Source organism: Stegostoma tigrinum, chromosome 38 (assembly GCF_030684315.1).
Source record: "Stegostoma tigrinum isolate sSteTig4 chromosome 38, sSteTig4.hap1, whole genome shotgun sequence".
NCBI lineage: Eukaryota > Metazoa > Chordata > Chondrichthyes > Orectolobiformes > Stegostomatidae > Stegostoma > Stegostoma tigrinum.
Genome location: NC_081391.1, coordinates 10,731,770 through 10,749,594, shown reverse-complemented (window position 1 = coordinate 10,749,594; position 17,825 = coordinate 10,731,770).

The following is a 17,825-nucleotide window of genomic DNA, read 5'->3' as shown; positions in this document are numbered from 1 at the left end:
GCATCTTATCAAAGGCCTCTGGAAATTTATGTAGATCGGGTTCACAAGGTTTCCTTGCTTTAACTTGCTCATTACCTCCTCAAAGAATTCCAACAGATTCATCTGCCGTGATCTCCCCGTGACAAAGTTATGCTGACTCAGCCTTATTTTACTGTGCAATTCCAACTTCTGTGTAATGTCATCCTTAATAATCCAAAATCTTACCAATGATCGAGATTAGGCAAACCTGCCCAGAATTCCTTGTCTTCTCCCTCCTTTCTAAACAGGGGAGTTGCATTAGCCATTTTACTCTCCTCTGGGACCCTTCCTGATTCCAGTGATTCCTGAAAGATCACCATCAATGCCTTCACAATCTGTTCAGCTATTTCCTACGGAACCCTGGGGTGTGGTTCATCTGGTCCAGGACCTTCAGAACTTTCAACTTCCCCAACACCTTCTCCTTAGCGATGGCCATTACACTCACTTCTGCCCCCGACTCTCTTGGAGTTCTGATGTACTGCTGGTGCTTTTCACTGTGAAAACTGCTGCAAAAGTACTTGTTCAGTTCCTCCACCAGTTCTTTACTCCCCATTACTATTTCTCCAGTCTCATTTTCCAGTGGTCCAGCTGTTAGGAATCTAAATCTATATTCCCAGTCCACCTGCATATTGAACTCTGACCATGTGATTGTTAAAGATGATCTTTCATTGAAGTAATTAACAGCCATTTGCATCTATTTCGAAATCCAAATTCCAAAATTGACATTAAAGTGTATAAAATGCAAAGGTTTCAACACAACATTCTAAACGGGGAGGGTGAATAACCAGCAGTCATGGTCCACATTGAATCCAACGACATGGGTAGAAACAGGGATGTGGTACAGCCTCCTGGCTGCTAAAACACAAGATAGACTGCTAACTTGGTCAAACAGCAAGGGATGCTGGGTATATTGGCCAAGTAAAACTCTGAAGTCACAAATCCTACACATCAGTGCAAACACAGCAGCCCCAAAGGCTAATTACATTAGCATAACATAGAAGGCAACAGTTATCCTGGATGGACATACTCCCAACAATTTACCAATAAACAAAGATAATGGGAACTGCAGATGCTGGAGAATTCCAAGACAATAAAATGTGAGGCTGGATGAACACAGCAGGCCAAGCAGCATCTCAGGAGCACAAAAGCTGACGTTTCGGGCCCAGACCCTTCATCAGAGAGGGGGATGGGGAGAGGGAACTGGAGTAAATAGGGAGAGAGGGGGAGGCGGACCGAAGATGGAGAGTAAAGAAGATAGGTGGAGAGAGTGTAGGTGGGGAGGTAGGGAGGGGATAGGTCAGTCCAGGGAAGACGGACAGGTCAAGGAGGTGGGATGAGGTTAGTAGGTAGCTGGGGGTGCGGCTTGGGGTGGGAGGAAGGGATGGGTGAGAGGAAGAACCGGTTAGGGAGGCAGAGACAGGTTGGACTGGTTTTGGGATGCAGTGGGTGGGGGGGAAGAGCTGGGCTGGTTGTGTGGTGCAGTGGGGGGAGGGGACGAACTGGGCTGGTTTAGGGATGCAGTAGGAGAAGGGGAGATTTTGAAACTGGTGAAGTCCACATTGATACCATTAGGCTGCAGGGTTCCCAGGCGGAATATGAGTTGCTGTTCCTGCAACCTTCGGGTGGCATCATTGTGGCACTGCAGGAGACCCATGATGGACATGTCATCTAGAGAATGGGAGGGGGAGTGGAAATGGTTTGCGACTGGGGGGTGCAGTTGTTTGTTGCGAACTGAGCGGAGGTGTTCTGCAAAGCGGTCTCCAAGCCTCCGCTTGGTTTCCCCAATGTAGAGGAAGCCACACCGGGTACAGTGGATGCAGTATACCACATTGGCAGATGTGCAGGTGAACCTCTGCTTAATGTGGAATGTCATCTTGGGGCCTGGGATGGGGGTGAGGGAGGAGGTGTGGGGACAGGTGTAGCATTTCCTGCGGTTGCAGGGGAAGGTGCCGGGTGTGGTGGGGCTGGAGGGCACCCTACCAACCTCCGGATGCAACGCATTATCCTCCGACACTTCCGCCATTTACAATCCGACCCCACCACCCAAGACATTTTTCCATCCCCTCCCCTGTCAGCTTTCCGGAGAGACCACTCTCTCCGTGACTCCCTTGTTCGCTCCACACTGCCCTCCAACCCCACCACACCCGGCACCTTCCCCTGCAACCGCAGGAAATGCTACACTTGCCCCCACACCTCCTCCCTCACCCCCATCCCAGGCCCCAAGATGACATTCCACATTAAGCAGAGTTTCACCTGCACATCTGCCAATGTGGTATACTGCATCCACTGTACCCGGTGTGGCTTCCTCTACATTGGGGAAACCAAGCGGAGGCTTGGGGACCGCTTTGCAGAACACCTCCGCTCAGTTCGCAACAAACAACTGCACCTCCCAGTCGCAAACCATTTCCACTCCCCCTCCCATTCTCTAGATGACATGTCCATCATGGACCTCCTGCAGTGCCACAATGATGCCACCCGAAGGTTGCAGGAACAGCAACTCATATTCCGCCTGGGAACCCTGCAGCCATATGGTATCAATGTGGACTTCACCAGTTTCAAAATCTCCCCTTCTCCTACTGCATCCCTAAACCAGCCCAGTTCGTCCCCGCCCCCCACTGCACCACACAACCAGCCCAGCTCTTCCCCCCCACCCACTGCATCCCAAAACCAGTCCAACCTGTCTCTGCCTCCCTAACAAGTTCTTCCTCTCACCCATCCCTTCCTCCCACCCCAAGCCGCACCCCCAGCTACCTACTAACCTCATCCCACCTCCTTGACCTGTCCGTCTTCCCTGGACTGACCTATCCCCTCCCTACCTCCCCACCTACACTCTCTCCACCTATCTTCTTTACTCTCCATCTTCAGTCCGCCTCCCCGTCTCTCCCTATTTATTCCTGAACCCTCTCCCCATCCCCCTCTCTGATGAAGGGTCTAGGCTCGAAACGTCAGCTTTTGTGCTCCTGAGATGCTGCTTGGCCTGCTGTGTTCATCCAGCCTCACATTTTATTGTCTACCAATAAACAAAGGTGGGCCCAGACAGAAAGGCACCGGCTCCTGCTACACAAAAGAAACTAACAGTACCAAGCCTTCTAGATGATTGACGCTGTTCCAAACTATTAAGTGTATTTCTCTGAATGGTCAGAACTGGAGAAAGTTCCAGAAAACCATCAAAAATGATATTAAAAAATGGTTCAACTGCAGACCGCTCTCTTGGACCTTCTGAGGAGCCCAGCACGGCCAAAGGCAGAAACCCGCTGACTGTCCGGAGAGAGAGAGAGAGAGAGAGAGAGAGGGAGAGAGTGAGAGTGAGAAAGAGAGGGAGAGGGAGAGGAAGAGAAAAAGCAGCTTCACAGACCCACAGAGAGACAGAGGGAGAGTGGCAACACAAATCCACAATGAACTCGAGAAGTATTGGAAGCTTTAGGGGGCGAATAGGATTAGAGATAGTATTGTCTTGTAGTAAAAGCCTTTGTAACTTGTTTCCCAATGAAGCTGGGACTGTGTCGCATTGCTACCGGTTCACATCTGTATTGATTTGACGACCGCGGTATTGTGGGACCCCTGGGCAAATACATTCTGTTTGGAGTTGTCTAACTTGTTTCAAGGAGGAACGAAACAACTGTGGTCTGCGATCAGAACTTAGGAAGCTAAGTGGAAAATTATCAAGCAGGACCTTAAAAGCAGCAATGTTTAGAATGCACCCAGCACCCAGTACCCTGCACTAGGGAGTACAGCAATAGGAGAATAAGTTTAATGATGATGTGGCAAGGAAGTTAGTTCAGAATGGAGAGCCTGGGCATGGGGCCTGTAAATACTGGATGAGATGCACCTTAATGTGGAGTGGCAATGACTTTCTGGTGGGACATTTTGCTGGTGCTGTATGGTTTTAAGGGTACAGGATAGATCATTTAGCACTGAGGCGAGGAGAAAAATTCTTTACCCAGAGAAGGGTGATCCAATGGAATTCTCTGCCACAGAAAGCAGTTAAGGCCAAGTCATTGAATGTTTTAAAAAACGAATTAGATATATTCATTAGAATCCCTACAGCGTGAAAACAGGCCATTTGGCCCAACAAGTCCACACTGACCCTCAGAGCATCCCACCCAGACCCATCCCCTATAACCCACCTAAGCTACACATTCCTGAATGCTATGGGACACTGTAGCACAGCCAATCTGACCCATTCTGCATATTTGTGGAATGTGGTAGGAAACCAGAGCAAACCTGCACAGACATAGGGAGAATGTGCAAACTCTACACAGACAATTACCCAAGGGTGGAATTGAACCCAGGTCCTTGGTACTTATGAGGCAGCAGTGCTAACCACTGAGCCACAATGCCATTCTTAGGCTGAAGGGATCTACGGGATTAAAGGAAGGCAGAAACAGGGTACTGAATTGAATGATCAGCCATGGTCAAATTGAATGGTGGAGTATCCTTGAAGGGCAGGAAGGCCTCTTCTTGCTCCTATTCTATAATTTTCTGAATGCCCTTGGCAGAAAAATAGGGAAGTGGTGGACCTATTCAGCTGGAATAAAATCAGAAATGGAAATAGAATGCAGAAATTTAGTTGATTAGTCAAGAAGTTAGGGGGGATAAAAATTGGAGAATTGAAAAATAATTTGGTAGTACTCAACCGTATCTGCTTCAATGCAAGGGTGAAGCAAATCCACACGGGCTATTCAGCCCATCAAGTCCACATCAACCCTCCAGAGAACATCGTACCAAGGCCCAACCCATCCCTGCATTTCCTATGGCTATGCTGCCCCTCCCCCTACTAGCCTGCACATCCCTCGACACTACAGGCAATTTAGCCTGGCTAATCCACCAGAACCTGCACATCTTTGGAGTGTGGAAGGAAACCAGCACCAGAAAGAAACCCACACAGACACAGAGAGAATGTGCAAACTCCACATAGACACGGTTGCCTGAGGCTGGAATCAAGCCCACTTCCCTGGTGCTGTGAGTCATCAGTGCTAACCACTGGGCCACCGTACTGCCCTGAGCTCATTGTAGAATTGTGGCAACATGAGATCATGGTCATTACACAAATGGTTTAATTAGGGACAGAAATGGCTTCTCTGATTTGACATACTATTGTCACATGTACTGAGATAAAGTGAAAAGTATTGTTTTGCATGCCTTCCAGACAAATCATGCCTTACATAAGTACACGTTCCTGGTTTCAGGATTTTCAGATGAGATAAAGAGCAGCAATCCTGCTAAGCTTGTTGTGGCTGTGGGAGCCCCTGTGTTTGAGATGCAGTGGTGATATTCAGAGCTGGAAATCAATGTCATGATTGGCAGAAATCTGGAACATGAGGTCTTGGGTCTCGGAGGGAACGTTGAAAGACAAAGGCGTGGAAAAAAAGATGGAGAGTGGCAATTTTATTCCATGTAATGATTACAGCTGTGGGGAGCGAGTTAGAAGGATCTTCAAAAGCAACTATAGGGACTGGTCAAAGGGATAAAAAAATGAGCAGATGCACTGATAGGACTGAATTATAGACCTCCAACCTGTCAGATTGAGTTAGAAGAGCTAATTTGTAGGTTAATCAGAGAAATGCAGAAAAATTAGGGGAGCAGTAGTCAGGATTTTGGCATAAACAAAATTTGACTGCTTCAGTGTGGAAGGAACTGGGGAAGCAGAATTCTTGAGGCTTATTCGAGGAGCACCTTTTTGGCCAGTACACAGTGAGTTCAACAAGAGAGGGTGTGGTTTTGGACCTAGTTTTAGGAAATGAAGCTGGAGGAGTGACAAAGGAGAGCGTTTTGGTGGTAGCTTTTAATTATTCATTCACAGAATGTGGGTATTGTTGGATGGGCCAGCATTTATTGCCCGTCCCTACCTGCCCCTTGAGAAGGTGGTGGTGAGCTGCCTTCTTGAACCGCTGCAGTCCTTGTGCTGTGGGCTGATCCACAATGCCATTACGGAGAGAATTCCAGGATTTGGACCCAGCGGCCACGAAGGAAAGCCGACATATTTCCAAGTCAGGATGGGGAACCTGTAATTGGTGGTGTTCCCAAGTAACTGCTGCCCTTGCTGTTCTAGACAGAAATGGTCGTGAGTTTGGAAAGTACTGTCTTAAGATCTTTGGTGAATTTCTGCGGTGTGTTTTGTAGCTGGCACACACAGCTGTTACTGAGTATCGGTGGTGGGGGGAGTGGGTGCTTGTGGAGATGGTGCCAACTAAGTGGATTAGTTTCTTCTCACAGAGCAGGGTGGCAGGGATGGGGGGATCCTCAATCATTAACAGTTTTCCACTGCAGTTTTATAATTAATTGGTCTAGTCACAGCCAAAGAATGGTACTAACCAAGAGCGAATGGTGGATGACTCCTTTACTAAATGTGAGGTGCAGACTGGACATCTGTGAGAGTCATTAATGGGATTTGCAGTCAGGAAAACACACGCTATTGCTTGGAAGACATTTGACTCGTGCTCAGCATGCAAGGCAAACTTTAAGCAATCACAGCTTATTTAAATTCTGAAATGTTCATTGGTTGAAGGCTATCACTTTCTATTGTCTGTGAGCAAGTGCAGTTGTAGCAGAATGAATCGTAATGCCAACGTAGGCCAACGTGAAATTCAAACCCTCAAACAGAATGGCTACAATTTCTCTGCAGGCAAATGTGTTTCATGTGATGTTTAATTGTGTTCTGTGAACACCACTCCATGTTTAAACAGAGGCACAAATCACTCAAATCTTAGTGCCATAGAGTCACACAATGATTACAACATCGAATGAGGCTACTCAGCCTATCTATTTGTCACCAGTCCCCTGCAAGAGCAGCTCATGGAGCCCCACTCACTTTACCCTTCCTCTGTAATCTTGCACACTTTTTTGTCGTTCGGCGCTTATCCAATTCTCTTATGAAAGTCAGGATTGAATCAGTCTCCCCTATAGTCCCAGGCAGGGCATTCTAGAACTCGCTGCATAAAATTGTTGCCTTTGGTTTTTTTTTGCCAATTTCCTCAAACCGATGCCCTCTGGTTCTCAAACTCCTCCAACAAGAGAAACAATTGCAGGCTTGTTTTGGTAAAGTCAAGTCACCAGGCAATAAGGCTGCTCTCTCAATAGAATGAGAGGGATGCAACTAGGGTTGATCTAACCTGGGGACCACCATACCTCAAGTAAGAGGAGAGTCCTATGTAGTAGCTGAACCCACACTGTTAACATCACCCTACTTCACAATGCAACTACCCAACTAGCTGAACTAAACCAGCACCACTGCTCATGCTATTGAAGACCTCAATCTCAAACTTCCCTTCCTTAATGTGAGGGGTAGAGATAAGGTGAACGGCAGGGTCGTTTCCCTCGGGCCTGAGATTTTAAGACTAGAGGGCACATTTTTAAGGTGAGAGGAAAAAGATTTCAAAAATACATGAAGGACAACCTTTTCCACAAAGAGATAACAAGGTGTAGAGCTGGGTGAACACAGCAGGCCAAGCAGCATCAGAGGAGCAGGAAAGCTGACCTTTCAACAGAAGGGCCACGACTGAAATGTCAGCCTTCCTGCTCCTCTGATGCTGCTTGGCCTGCTGTGTTCACCCAGCTCTACACCTTGTTATCTCAGATTCTCCAGCAGTTCCTATTATCGCTGCAACTTTTTTACCCAGAGAGTGGTTTGTGTGTGGAATGAACTTCCAGAGGAAGTGTGGATGTGGATACAGTTACAACATGTAACAGGCATTTGGATAAATACATGAATAAAAAATGTTTGGAGGGATATGGACCAAGCTCAGTCTGGTGGGACTAGTTTAATTTGGAATTATGGTCAGCATAGACTGGTTGAACCGAAGGGTCTGTTTCAGTGCTGTATGACTGTCTGACTTATTAATTGAATTAGCTGTAAACAGAAACTTAGTCTTCTAAGACAGTCAAGTGAGAAACAGAAGAGAGAGTTTCTAGATACAAGACCCCAGCGTTGAAGTCTATTAGAATCAGAAAAGCTGTAACCTTATGTGCCTACTCTAGCTTCTTACCAAGGTATGTGCTAACCACTAAATAGTAAACCAACGGAACATGTTAATACTCTTGGGAAATTGTTTCAAATCCTGTTATTTCACTTGGTTTGAATTCCAGTCATAAATATGTGAGACCATGCATTTTGGCAGGATGAATATGAGATATGAGTTTTATTTAAATGGAGAAAGACGCAGCGCAGAGGGTTTTGAGGGTCCTGGTGCATGAAATCCAGATGACAGGGAGGGCAAATGGAAAGTTGGCTTAAAAACTGGGGTGTTTCTTGAGGAAATTCTGAGCTGCTTCAGGAGCTCGCAATCTCCTGTAGTTAATTCAAGCACACGTGAATCTGCCAATGCCAGTCAAAGGAATTTGTTTTTTGTGAAGAAAGCATCGTATTTCTAACAAGCAGTTGACACGGCACAGAACATGAATAATGCAGTAAAGGGAAATGTTTTCATCTTGTATTCATCAGAAATTGGGCCAAATTTCAAACAATTGTAATACATGAATTAAAAACAAGTAGGCCATGGGCTGCCCTCGGGCCTGCTCTGCCATTCAATAAAAATCGTGGCTGAAATGTTTACTTCAGAGCCTGCCTACCCCGATGATCCTTGACCCCTTTTGTCAAGAATGTGTTGACCTCCACATTAAAAAACATCTGCTTCCACTGCTTTTTAAGGAAGAGATTCGAAAGCCTCATGGCCTTATGAGAAAAGAGAGATTTCTCTTCATCACTGTCTTAAATAGGAGATTCCATATTTTGAAACAGTTGTCAGTTTGGAGGCAGGGTCACCGGACCTGAAACGTTAACTCTGTTTTTTTCCTTCACAGATGCCACCAGAGCTTTTCCAGCAGCTTTGTTTCCGTTCCTGATTTACAGCGTCCGCAGTTCTTTCGGTTTTGATTTTGTGTGCCTTGTGCTTCGCTTTCGATTCTTCCACAAGACATAATATCCTTCCGACCCCTACCCTGTCAAGATCAAAGATCTTACAATTTAGTTGCCTCTTCGTCTTCCACCGACCCAGCTGGTCCAACAGTAGATATTTTCCTCATCAACCTGTTCAGAGATGCTATGACTCACCTCTGGATCAGTTAGGACAAGGTCAAGAGGTTGAATAGTCTACTGTTCCTCCCATTTCCTGAATTTCTGTGGAGGTTAGATTAGATTAGATTCCCTACTGTGTCGAAACAGGCCCTTGGGCCCAGGCAAGTCCACACCGCCCCTTGAAGCATCTCACCGAGACCCATTCCCCCTATAACCCATGCACCCCTGAACCACAGGCAATTAACATGGCTGATCCACCTAGCCTGCACATCTTTGGACCGTGGGAGGAAACCGGAGCACCCAGAGGAAATCCACGCAGACACGGGGAGAATGTGCAAACTCCGCTCAGACGGTTACCCGAGGCTGGAATCGAACCCGGGTTCCTGGCACTGTGAGGCTGCAGTGCTAACCACTGAGCCACCGTGCCGGCCAAAATCCAGTAGGTTAACACGGCTTTACTGTATTGAGAGGAAATTATTTTCAAAAGTATTTTTTAAAATGTAAGTGTTGACATCATCATTTTTCAGATGATGCAAATGTATTCTGGGGATGGTGAAACCAGTCAGTTTTAAGTAGGAATGGGGCCAGTGTTGGGGAGTTGGGGACACGGGCCCTGACCAACAACTCAGCAAAAAAATCTCAAACTAATGCGGTCTTCTGTTGCAAACCTATTGATGTCCGAGCATGTTGAGGGAAACAGTCACTTTTTTTGTTAGTTCACAAGTTAGGGGTATCACTGGCCCAAAAGTTGATGGTAAGTCGCCTCCTTGAACCACTGTAGTCCATGTGCTGTGGGTACATACGCAACGCTTGCTTGGAGAAAGCACGAGGTTTCTGGCTCTGGTAATGCTAAAAGACGAGTAGTTCTGGTTTGGGATGGTGCAACGCAACTCAGCAGTGAGAATTTGTTAATCTAGGTGCTTTTGGACCAGGGCCCAAGGAGAGCAAGTGCAGGAACAATGGGTCAATGGGAGCTGGGATATGGGCAGCAGAATTTGAAATGAACTCAGGCCACAAGCGGTTTGAACCCGGGAGGCTGGCCACAAGTAAAACGGTGAAATAGATGCCCATAGTTGAGATGGTTGTTGCTTTCTGAAAGTTCCCACAGGCCGCTCAATCATTTGAAAGAGAGAGACAAGATGCATGGTGAGTTGTAACGTGAGGGTCACCACACCTCAAGGGAGTAGATGTAAGAGGTGAAGCTTTCATGGTCACTCCAGCTGGTGTGGGAATTGAAACCACTCTGTTTGTGTCACTCTGCATCACCATCTATCAACTGACCCTGCTGAGAGCTTCCTTCGCAAATAGAAATTACCCCCTGAGCTTTGCACATTGACCTTTGTGACTATCTGGGTGAAAGGAAGTTAGAGTGCAGGATTGGAGAGGTATATAATCACAGTTGGAATGTCGGTATCACTAGCTATGCCAGTACTTATTGCCCATCGCTAACTGCCGAGACTCATTTATTGGCTATCCCTGATTGCCAAGGGCGCAGTTAAGAGTCAAGCACAACATAGTTGTGGATTTCGAGTCACACAGAGGCCAGGCCAGCTGTAGGAGGCAGATCTCCTTCCCTCGAGCAGATTAGCAGCTGGATGGGGTTTGATAACAGTTGACCCAGTTACCATGAGGCTAGCTTCTTATTCCACATTCTCTTCAATTCACATTGCTGTGATGGGATTGGAACCCATATTGTCAGGATGTTAGCCTGGGGTTCCTGATTATAGGTTCAGGGAAATTATCACCGCCTCACTTAACACTGTATTGGTTAATACAAAGTGACCACAGGAACTTGAATTACTTAATCTGCTAACTATATCAACAAAGCAGTTTATTAGTTGGTAACTTGACTCAGAAGGGTGCAGATTGGGCTTAAAGGACCAAAAAAGATAACTAATTAAAGCAGCACAATTGTTAATTTCCATTTTAATTGATGTGATAGATCAACACTGAGCTACAGCTGAAGTTTATGTTCATTTTCCTGTGAATTTATATTCTGCGGATTGAATTTCAAATAAATTAGACAATCTTGAGGTTTTTAATGTTGGAGCAGAAAATGGTACTTTGATTTCCAATCTCTCACACGAAAACACATACACACACACACACACACACACACACACACACACACACACACACACACACACACAGACACACACTCTCACACACACAGACACACATACACAGGCACACACAGACACATACACAGACACACACACTCTGTCTGCTCTAGGTGCAATAATCTGTCATAATTACACCTCTATGTAATATCGCAGGAGAGACTGCAGTATGGAAAGAATCTATAAAACCAATGCTCACTTTTACGAGCAATGAGTCACTTCGTATGACTGAAAAATTAGATCCTATCTCTGCTGACACGATGTTGTACTTGACATTCATATCATGAGGAAATAAGTGAAGGGTTCAAATTGTTCAATGTGTCCCATTAATTTTGTGACCCATTCAGCTCCCGCTGAACTACATCTGCACCAACTCCTTCCATTGACAATGCCCAGCTTTCAGATCTCCCCCATCATGCTCTGCTCTCACCGCTCCCAACTTCCAGGCCTCTCTCCACTCAGTGAATGGACTTAAAGGAATTTCTATAAAACCCATTCTTTTACAGAATGTGCTGGCAAGGCCCACATTTACTACCCACCCCAAGCTGCCGCTTAGCTGGTAAAACCTTTTTCAGACAACAGTTATGAGGCAGTCATATTGCTGTGGGTCTGGAGTTACATGTAGGCCAGACCAGGGAAGGATGGCAGTCTCCTTCCCTAAAGGTCATGAAGGAATCAGGATTTTTTTTTGACAGAAGTCAACCAATTGTGAGACCATTATTGGCAATCTAACAGCTTGCACCCCCAACAAACCTGTGCACCTCAGTTTGTCCGTCCCTACAAATGGACCCTCTCGTCTTGATCACCCTTTCACCAACTACAGCCCTTCCCTCACAACTTCTCCTCTGCTCCCGTCCAACTGACCCTTTCCAGTGTCATTGACTTTGGCTCCTTACTCCCACCCCCAGCCCCCCGCCCCCCCCCCCCGCTTCCTCACTAGCCATGGCTTTCCCCACTCCCCCATGCGGGCAGTCCAGCCCTCTGTCCTAACTGTTGCCCCCGTTCCGGAATCTAACTCGCCCTCCCTCTCCAACCCCTCCCTCAACAAATGCCCTTCCTCCCTCATGATCACCCTCTATCCCAGCCATTGGCAGGGAGACAGCAAGTGTCAGAAACAATTCCTCTTGAGAATGCAGGCCCAGGCGGTGTGTAAATGTGAGGCCTTTGGGGGTGTGTGGGGTGGAATGGGGTGTGTTGGTGTGACGGTGCTGTCAATGCAAAGGAGAATTGCTACCCCTGGAATTGGTTAACGTGTCCTAGAAGCAATTTTCGCTGCACTTCGGCAGAACAAATAGGCTGATAAATTGCACAGAGGAGCCTTACGCAGAGCAATTACACTGTCACATTGAATAACAGATCCCAAGTGTTATAGCTAGAATTGCTGTGCCATTGTCTAGAAATTTCAATAACATTGTTTCCACACACCTTCTGGAATATTCCACCAAGCTCTCTGCAGCTGGAGTCAGTGACTGGATTGAAATTACTAAAATCATTTCCATAACTGCTACAAATCTGAAACCTCCAGGCTTCGACTGCTCTGCTCATTTCAGTTTTGAGCTCCAGGTGCCAAACTCTCTCTCCCCTTCAATGCTATGGCTGTGAGTATGGTCTCTGATCACCAAGTCCCGACTGTTACAAAAATGTCTCGCAAATAATCGGCACTTGTGGTGGCCTGCAGGAGATCTCAAAGCACTCTACAGCCGATTGGAGTGCACAAAACATGGCAGACAGCATGTGCACCACAAGACCCCACGGTCAGCAATGTGATGGTGACCACCAGACAATGCACTCCTGTAGATGTCAGCTCAGGAGACTGTATCTGTCCCAGAGACTGTGTCCATCCTGGAGACTGTGTCCACCCTGGGGACTGTGTCCATCCTGGGGGCTATGTCCATCCTGGAAACTGTGTCCGTCTGTGTCCGGGAGGAAATTTCCATAGAACATTAGGGGTTCAGGGTAAAATTGTCGCTATATTATAGAGCATCTACTTCAGAAGCCCAGGCTAACGGGCTGGGTGTAATGTTTCAAAGTGGCCTAATAGTACTTCAATGGGTTAGGAATCCAAAACCTTATCATGGGCTCAAATGGCAGATGGTGAATTTGAATTTAATAAAAAGCTTGCCTAAGGGCATCCACTGTCCATAAGGCATAGAACATAGAACAGTACAGCACAGAACAGGCCCTTCAGCCCACGATGCTGTGCCGACCATTGATCCTCATGTATGCACCCTCAAATTTCTGTGACCATATGCATGTCCAGCAGTCTCTTAAATGACCCCAATGACCTTGCTTCTACAACTGCTGCTGGCAACGCATTCCATGCTCTCACAACTCTCTGTGTAAAGAACCCACCTCTGACATCCCCTCTATACTTTCCTCCAACCAGCTTAAAACTATGACCCCTCGTGTTAGCCATTTCTGCCCTGGGAAATAGTCTCTGGCTATCAACTCTATCTATGCCTCTCATTATCTTGTATACCTCAATTAGGTCCCCTCTCCTCCTCCTTTTCTCCAATGAAAAGAGTCCGAGCTCAGTCAACCTCTCTTCATAAGATAAGCCCTCCAGTCCAGGCAGCATCCTAGTAAACCTCCTCTGAACTCTCTCCAAAGCATCCACATCTTTCCTATAATAGGGCGACCGGAACTGGACGCAGTATTCCAAGTGCGGTCTAACCAAAGTTTTATAGAGCTGCAACAAGATCTCACGACTCTTAAACTCAATCCCCCGGTTAATGAAAGCTAAAACACCATATGCTTTCTTAACAACCCTGTCCACTTGGGTGGCCATTTTAAGGGATCTATGTATCTGCACACCAAGATCCCTCTGTTCCTCCACACTGCCAAGAATCCTATCCTTAATCCTGTACTCAGCTTTCAAATTCGACCTTCCAAAATGCATCACCTCGCATTTATCCAGGTTAAACTCCATCTGCCACTTCTCAGCCCATCTCTGCATCCTGTCAATGTCCCATAGAAACAGGAGTAGGCCTCAACCCTGCTCTTCTGTTTAGTAGGATCATGGCTACCTGGCATTCCTCATGTTCCCTTCCAGCACTTTTTCTGTAGCCCTTGATTTCCCTAGCTGGCCAAGAATCTATCTGTTTCTTGTGGCTCAGCATTCCAAAGACTCACAACCCTCTGAGAGAAGAAATTCCTCCTCACCTCAGACTTAAATTGGTGCCCCTTTATTTTGAGACTGTGCCCTTTGGTCCTAGACTCTCCCGTGAATGGAAATAGCCTCTTAGCAGTTACCCTCTCAAGCCCCTTAAGAATCCGACATGTTTCAATGAGATCACCACTCATTTTTCTAAGCTCCAGTGAGTAGAGTCCCAACCCTTACTCATAAGAAGATCTCTCCATCCTAGGGATGATCCTTGTGAACTTTCTCTGAACTGGCTTCAATGAAATGACATCCTTCCTTAAATAAGGTGTTAGTATTCCAGATGTGGTCTCACCAACACCTTGTACAGTTGCATTAAGACCCCCCTATTCTCACACTCCAACCCCCTTGAAATAAAGGCCAATATAGAAACATAGAAGATAGGGGCAGGACTAGGCCATTCGGCCCTTCGAGTCTGCTCTGCCTTTCTTCACGATCATGGCTGATTGTCCAAATCAATCAATTCCCCACTCTTTGGGTAAAGAAATGTCTCCTCATCTCTGTCCTAAATGGTCTACCCTGAATCCTCAGACTGTGACCCCTGGTTCTGGACACACCCACCAGCAGGAACATCCTCCCTGCATCTACCCCGTCCAATCCTGTTAGAATTTTATAAACTTCTATGAGAAACACCCCTTCATTCTCTGAACTCTAGCGAAAACAATCCTAACCTAGTCAATCCCTCTTCATACATCAGACCCGCCATCCCCGGAATCAGCCTGGTAAACTTTCGCTGCTCTGCCTCGAGAGCAAGAGTATCCTTCCTCAGAAAAGGAGACCAAAACTACATGTAATTTTCTAGGAGTGGCCTCACCAAGGCTGTACATATAACTGCAACAACACATCCCTGCCCCTGCACTCAAAACCCCTTGCACTGAAGTGCCATTATCCTTCCTGATTCCCTGTTGTCCCGGGTGCTAGCTTTCTGTGTTTCATGTATAAGTGTCCCCAGCCACCCTGTGTTACAGTCTGATTGTTGTGTACACCCATCTGTTTCATTAATGTCCTTAAGGAAAGCAAAGGATGTCCTCACCTGTTTGACCCAAACTCACAGCAATGTAGCTGACTGTTCACTGCCTTCTGGACAAGTAGAGGTGGGCAATAAATTCTGGCTCTGCCAGAGGCTCTGAAAACCCATGAATGATAATAAATCCCACTATGGCAGCTGGGGAAATTAGTTTTATTTATTCACATGTCATTGGATGGACCAACATTTGTTGCCATCCCAGTTAAGAACCAACCGCATTGCTGTGGGTCTGGAGTCACATGTCAGCAGGACCAAGAGAGGATGGCAAATTCCCTCTCCAATAAACATTAGCTTCTTTTACACTTGTGGCACATGGCCATCGCTGGCATTTTTATTACTTGTCCCTAATTTCCCTGGAAAAGGTGGTGGTGAGCTAACTTTTTGAACCGCTACACTCCATTTGCTACAGTTAAACAGTGCCACTGGGGAGACAACTTCCAAATTTGGCCCAACTACACAGAAGGAACAGAGATAGATTTTCAAGCCAGGATAGTGAGTGATTTGGAGGGGATCTCGCAGGTGGTGGTGTTCCGATGTATCTGCTACCCTTATCTACTGGGTGGAAATTGATTTGGAAGCTGCAGTCTAAGGATCTTTGGTGAATGTCTGCAGTTCATTCTGCAGGTGGTACATACTGCAATTACTGAGCGTCGGTAATGTAGGGAGGGAATCAAGAATATAAACCTTATCTCAATGGGGTTGACCACAGCAATTTTCATTGATTCTTGTCAGGAAATTTTTTGAGGTCACCGATGCTTTGGGTGAGGAAAAATATCTTTCGTCTTTACCTGGCCTGGCCTACATTGCACATCAATGTTGCTAACTCTGAAACAACTTGACAAGCCTTTCAATTCTAGCGTAACAAATGCTGGTGATGCTACATACTTTCAATTATGTCTTGGTTTTCTTGTTGAGAGGATCAAGCATCTCCCAATCCTAGAAGGATGATATGCTGTAACTCACACTTTCTCTGGGAATGCTTGTAACACATCAACTTTGAGTATAGGAGTTGGGATGTTATGTGTGAGATTGTACAGGATGTTGCTGAGGCCTCTTCTGGAGTACCGTATCCAGTTCTGGTCTCCCTGTTAGAGGAAGGGTATTAATTAGCTGGAGAGGGTTCAGGAAAGATTTACCAGGATGCCCCCGAGAATGAAAGGCTTGTGTTACAAGGAGAAGCTGGATTGGCGAGGACTTTTCTCACTGGAGTGTAGGATGCTAGGGGGTGACCTTAGAGAGGTTTATAAAATCAGGGGGTGCTATAGATAAAGTGAATGGTAAGTGTCTTTCCCCTGGGGTGGGGAGTTTTCAAGACTAGGGGGCATATTTTTAAGGTGAGAGGAGGGAGATTTAAAAAGACATGAGGGGCAACTTTTTTTACACAGAAACTGTTTTGTGTGTGGAATGAACTTCCAGAGGAAGTGGTGGATGTGAGTACAGTTACAATGTTTAACAGACATTTAGATAAGTACGTGAATAAGATTGATGGGATATGGGCCAAGCACAGGCAAGTGGGGCTAGTTTAGTTTGGGAACATGGTCAGCACAGACTGGTTGGACCAAAGGGTCTGTTTCCATGCTGTATGACAGCATGCCACTATAACTGTGGTACAACATCCTGGGAAGCTGTGTTCGAATCCTGCCATGGCAGATGGTGGAGTTTGAATTCTATGTTAATCCGGAAATAAGAGCTTAATAATCAAAATAAAACTGTTGCTGATGATCAGGTTCACGAATGTCCATCAAGGAAGGAAATCTACCATCTTTACCAGGCCTGGCCTACATGTGACTCCAGACCCACAGCAACGTAATTGATTCTTAATTACCCTCTGGGTAATTTGAGATGGGCAATAAATGCTGGTCCAGCTAGTGCCACCAACACCCCATGAATGAATGAAAAGAAGGATAAGGAGCAAAAGTAAGCCAAATGGCCCTTTGAGTCTGCTCTGCCATTCAATAAGATCACAGACACACAGATAGGGCCAGTTTGCTTGGCCCTGACAGCATAAATTAAGCTAAATTGGTTTCAATTTACAACAATGGAAAACTAGAAATAGTAAGAAAACCACCTTGCGCTGGCAATTTCTTTCTGTCTAGCCTCTCCGTACCTGATCATCGCAAGCAGTTGTATCGCTCTGCCTTGTACAATTTTATTTACGGAATGCATACAGCACAATCCCAGGAGACTGCTGCTGTTATCACCTTCATCAGTCTAGCCTGTAAGATAATATTGCCTTGAGTTTTAAGTAAGGATCTTTCATTGGTTGCCAGCCCGCCTATTGCCTTGGGGAGCTCCTCAAGTAAAAATCCAACATTGCCACACAAGTTGTTCAACATAGCTGTCTGCCTGCTGCCTTTGTTCATAGCAAGCTGTCATATAAACTGGGGCTCTCTAATGTTAATCCTCAACTGCATCGCAGCGCTTAGCAAGACTAAACTCCCAGCTTGTTTAAAAAGATGGTAGGTGGGCTGTCTCCTTAAGATTCCT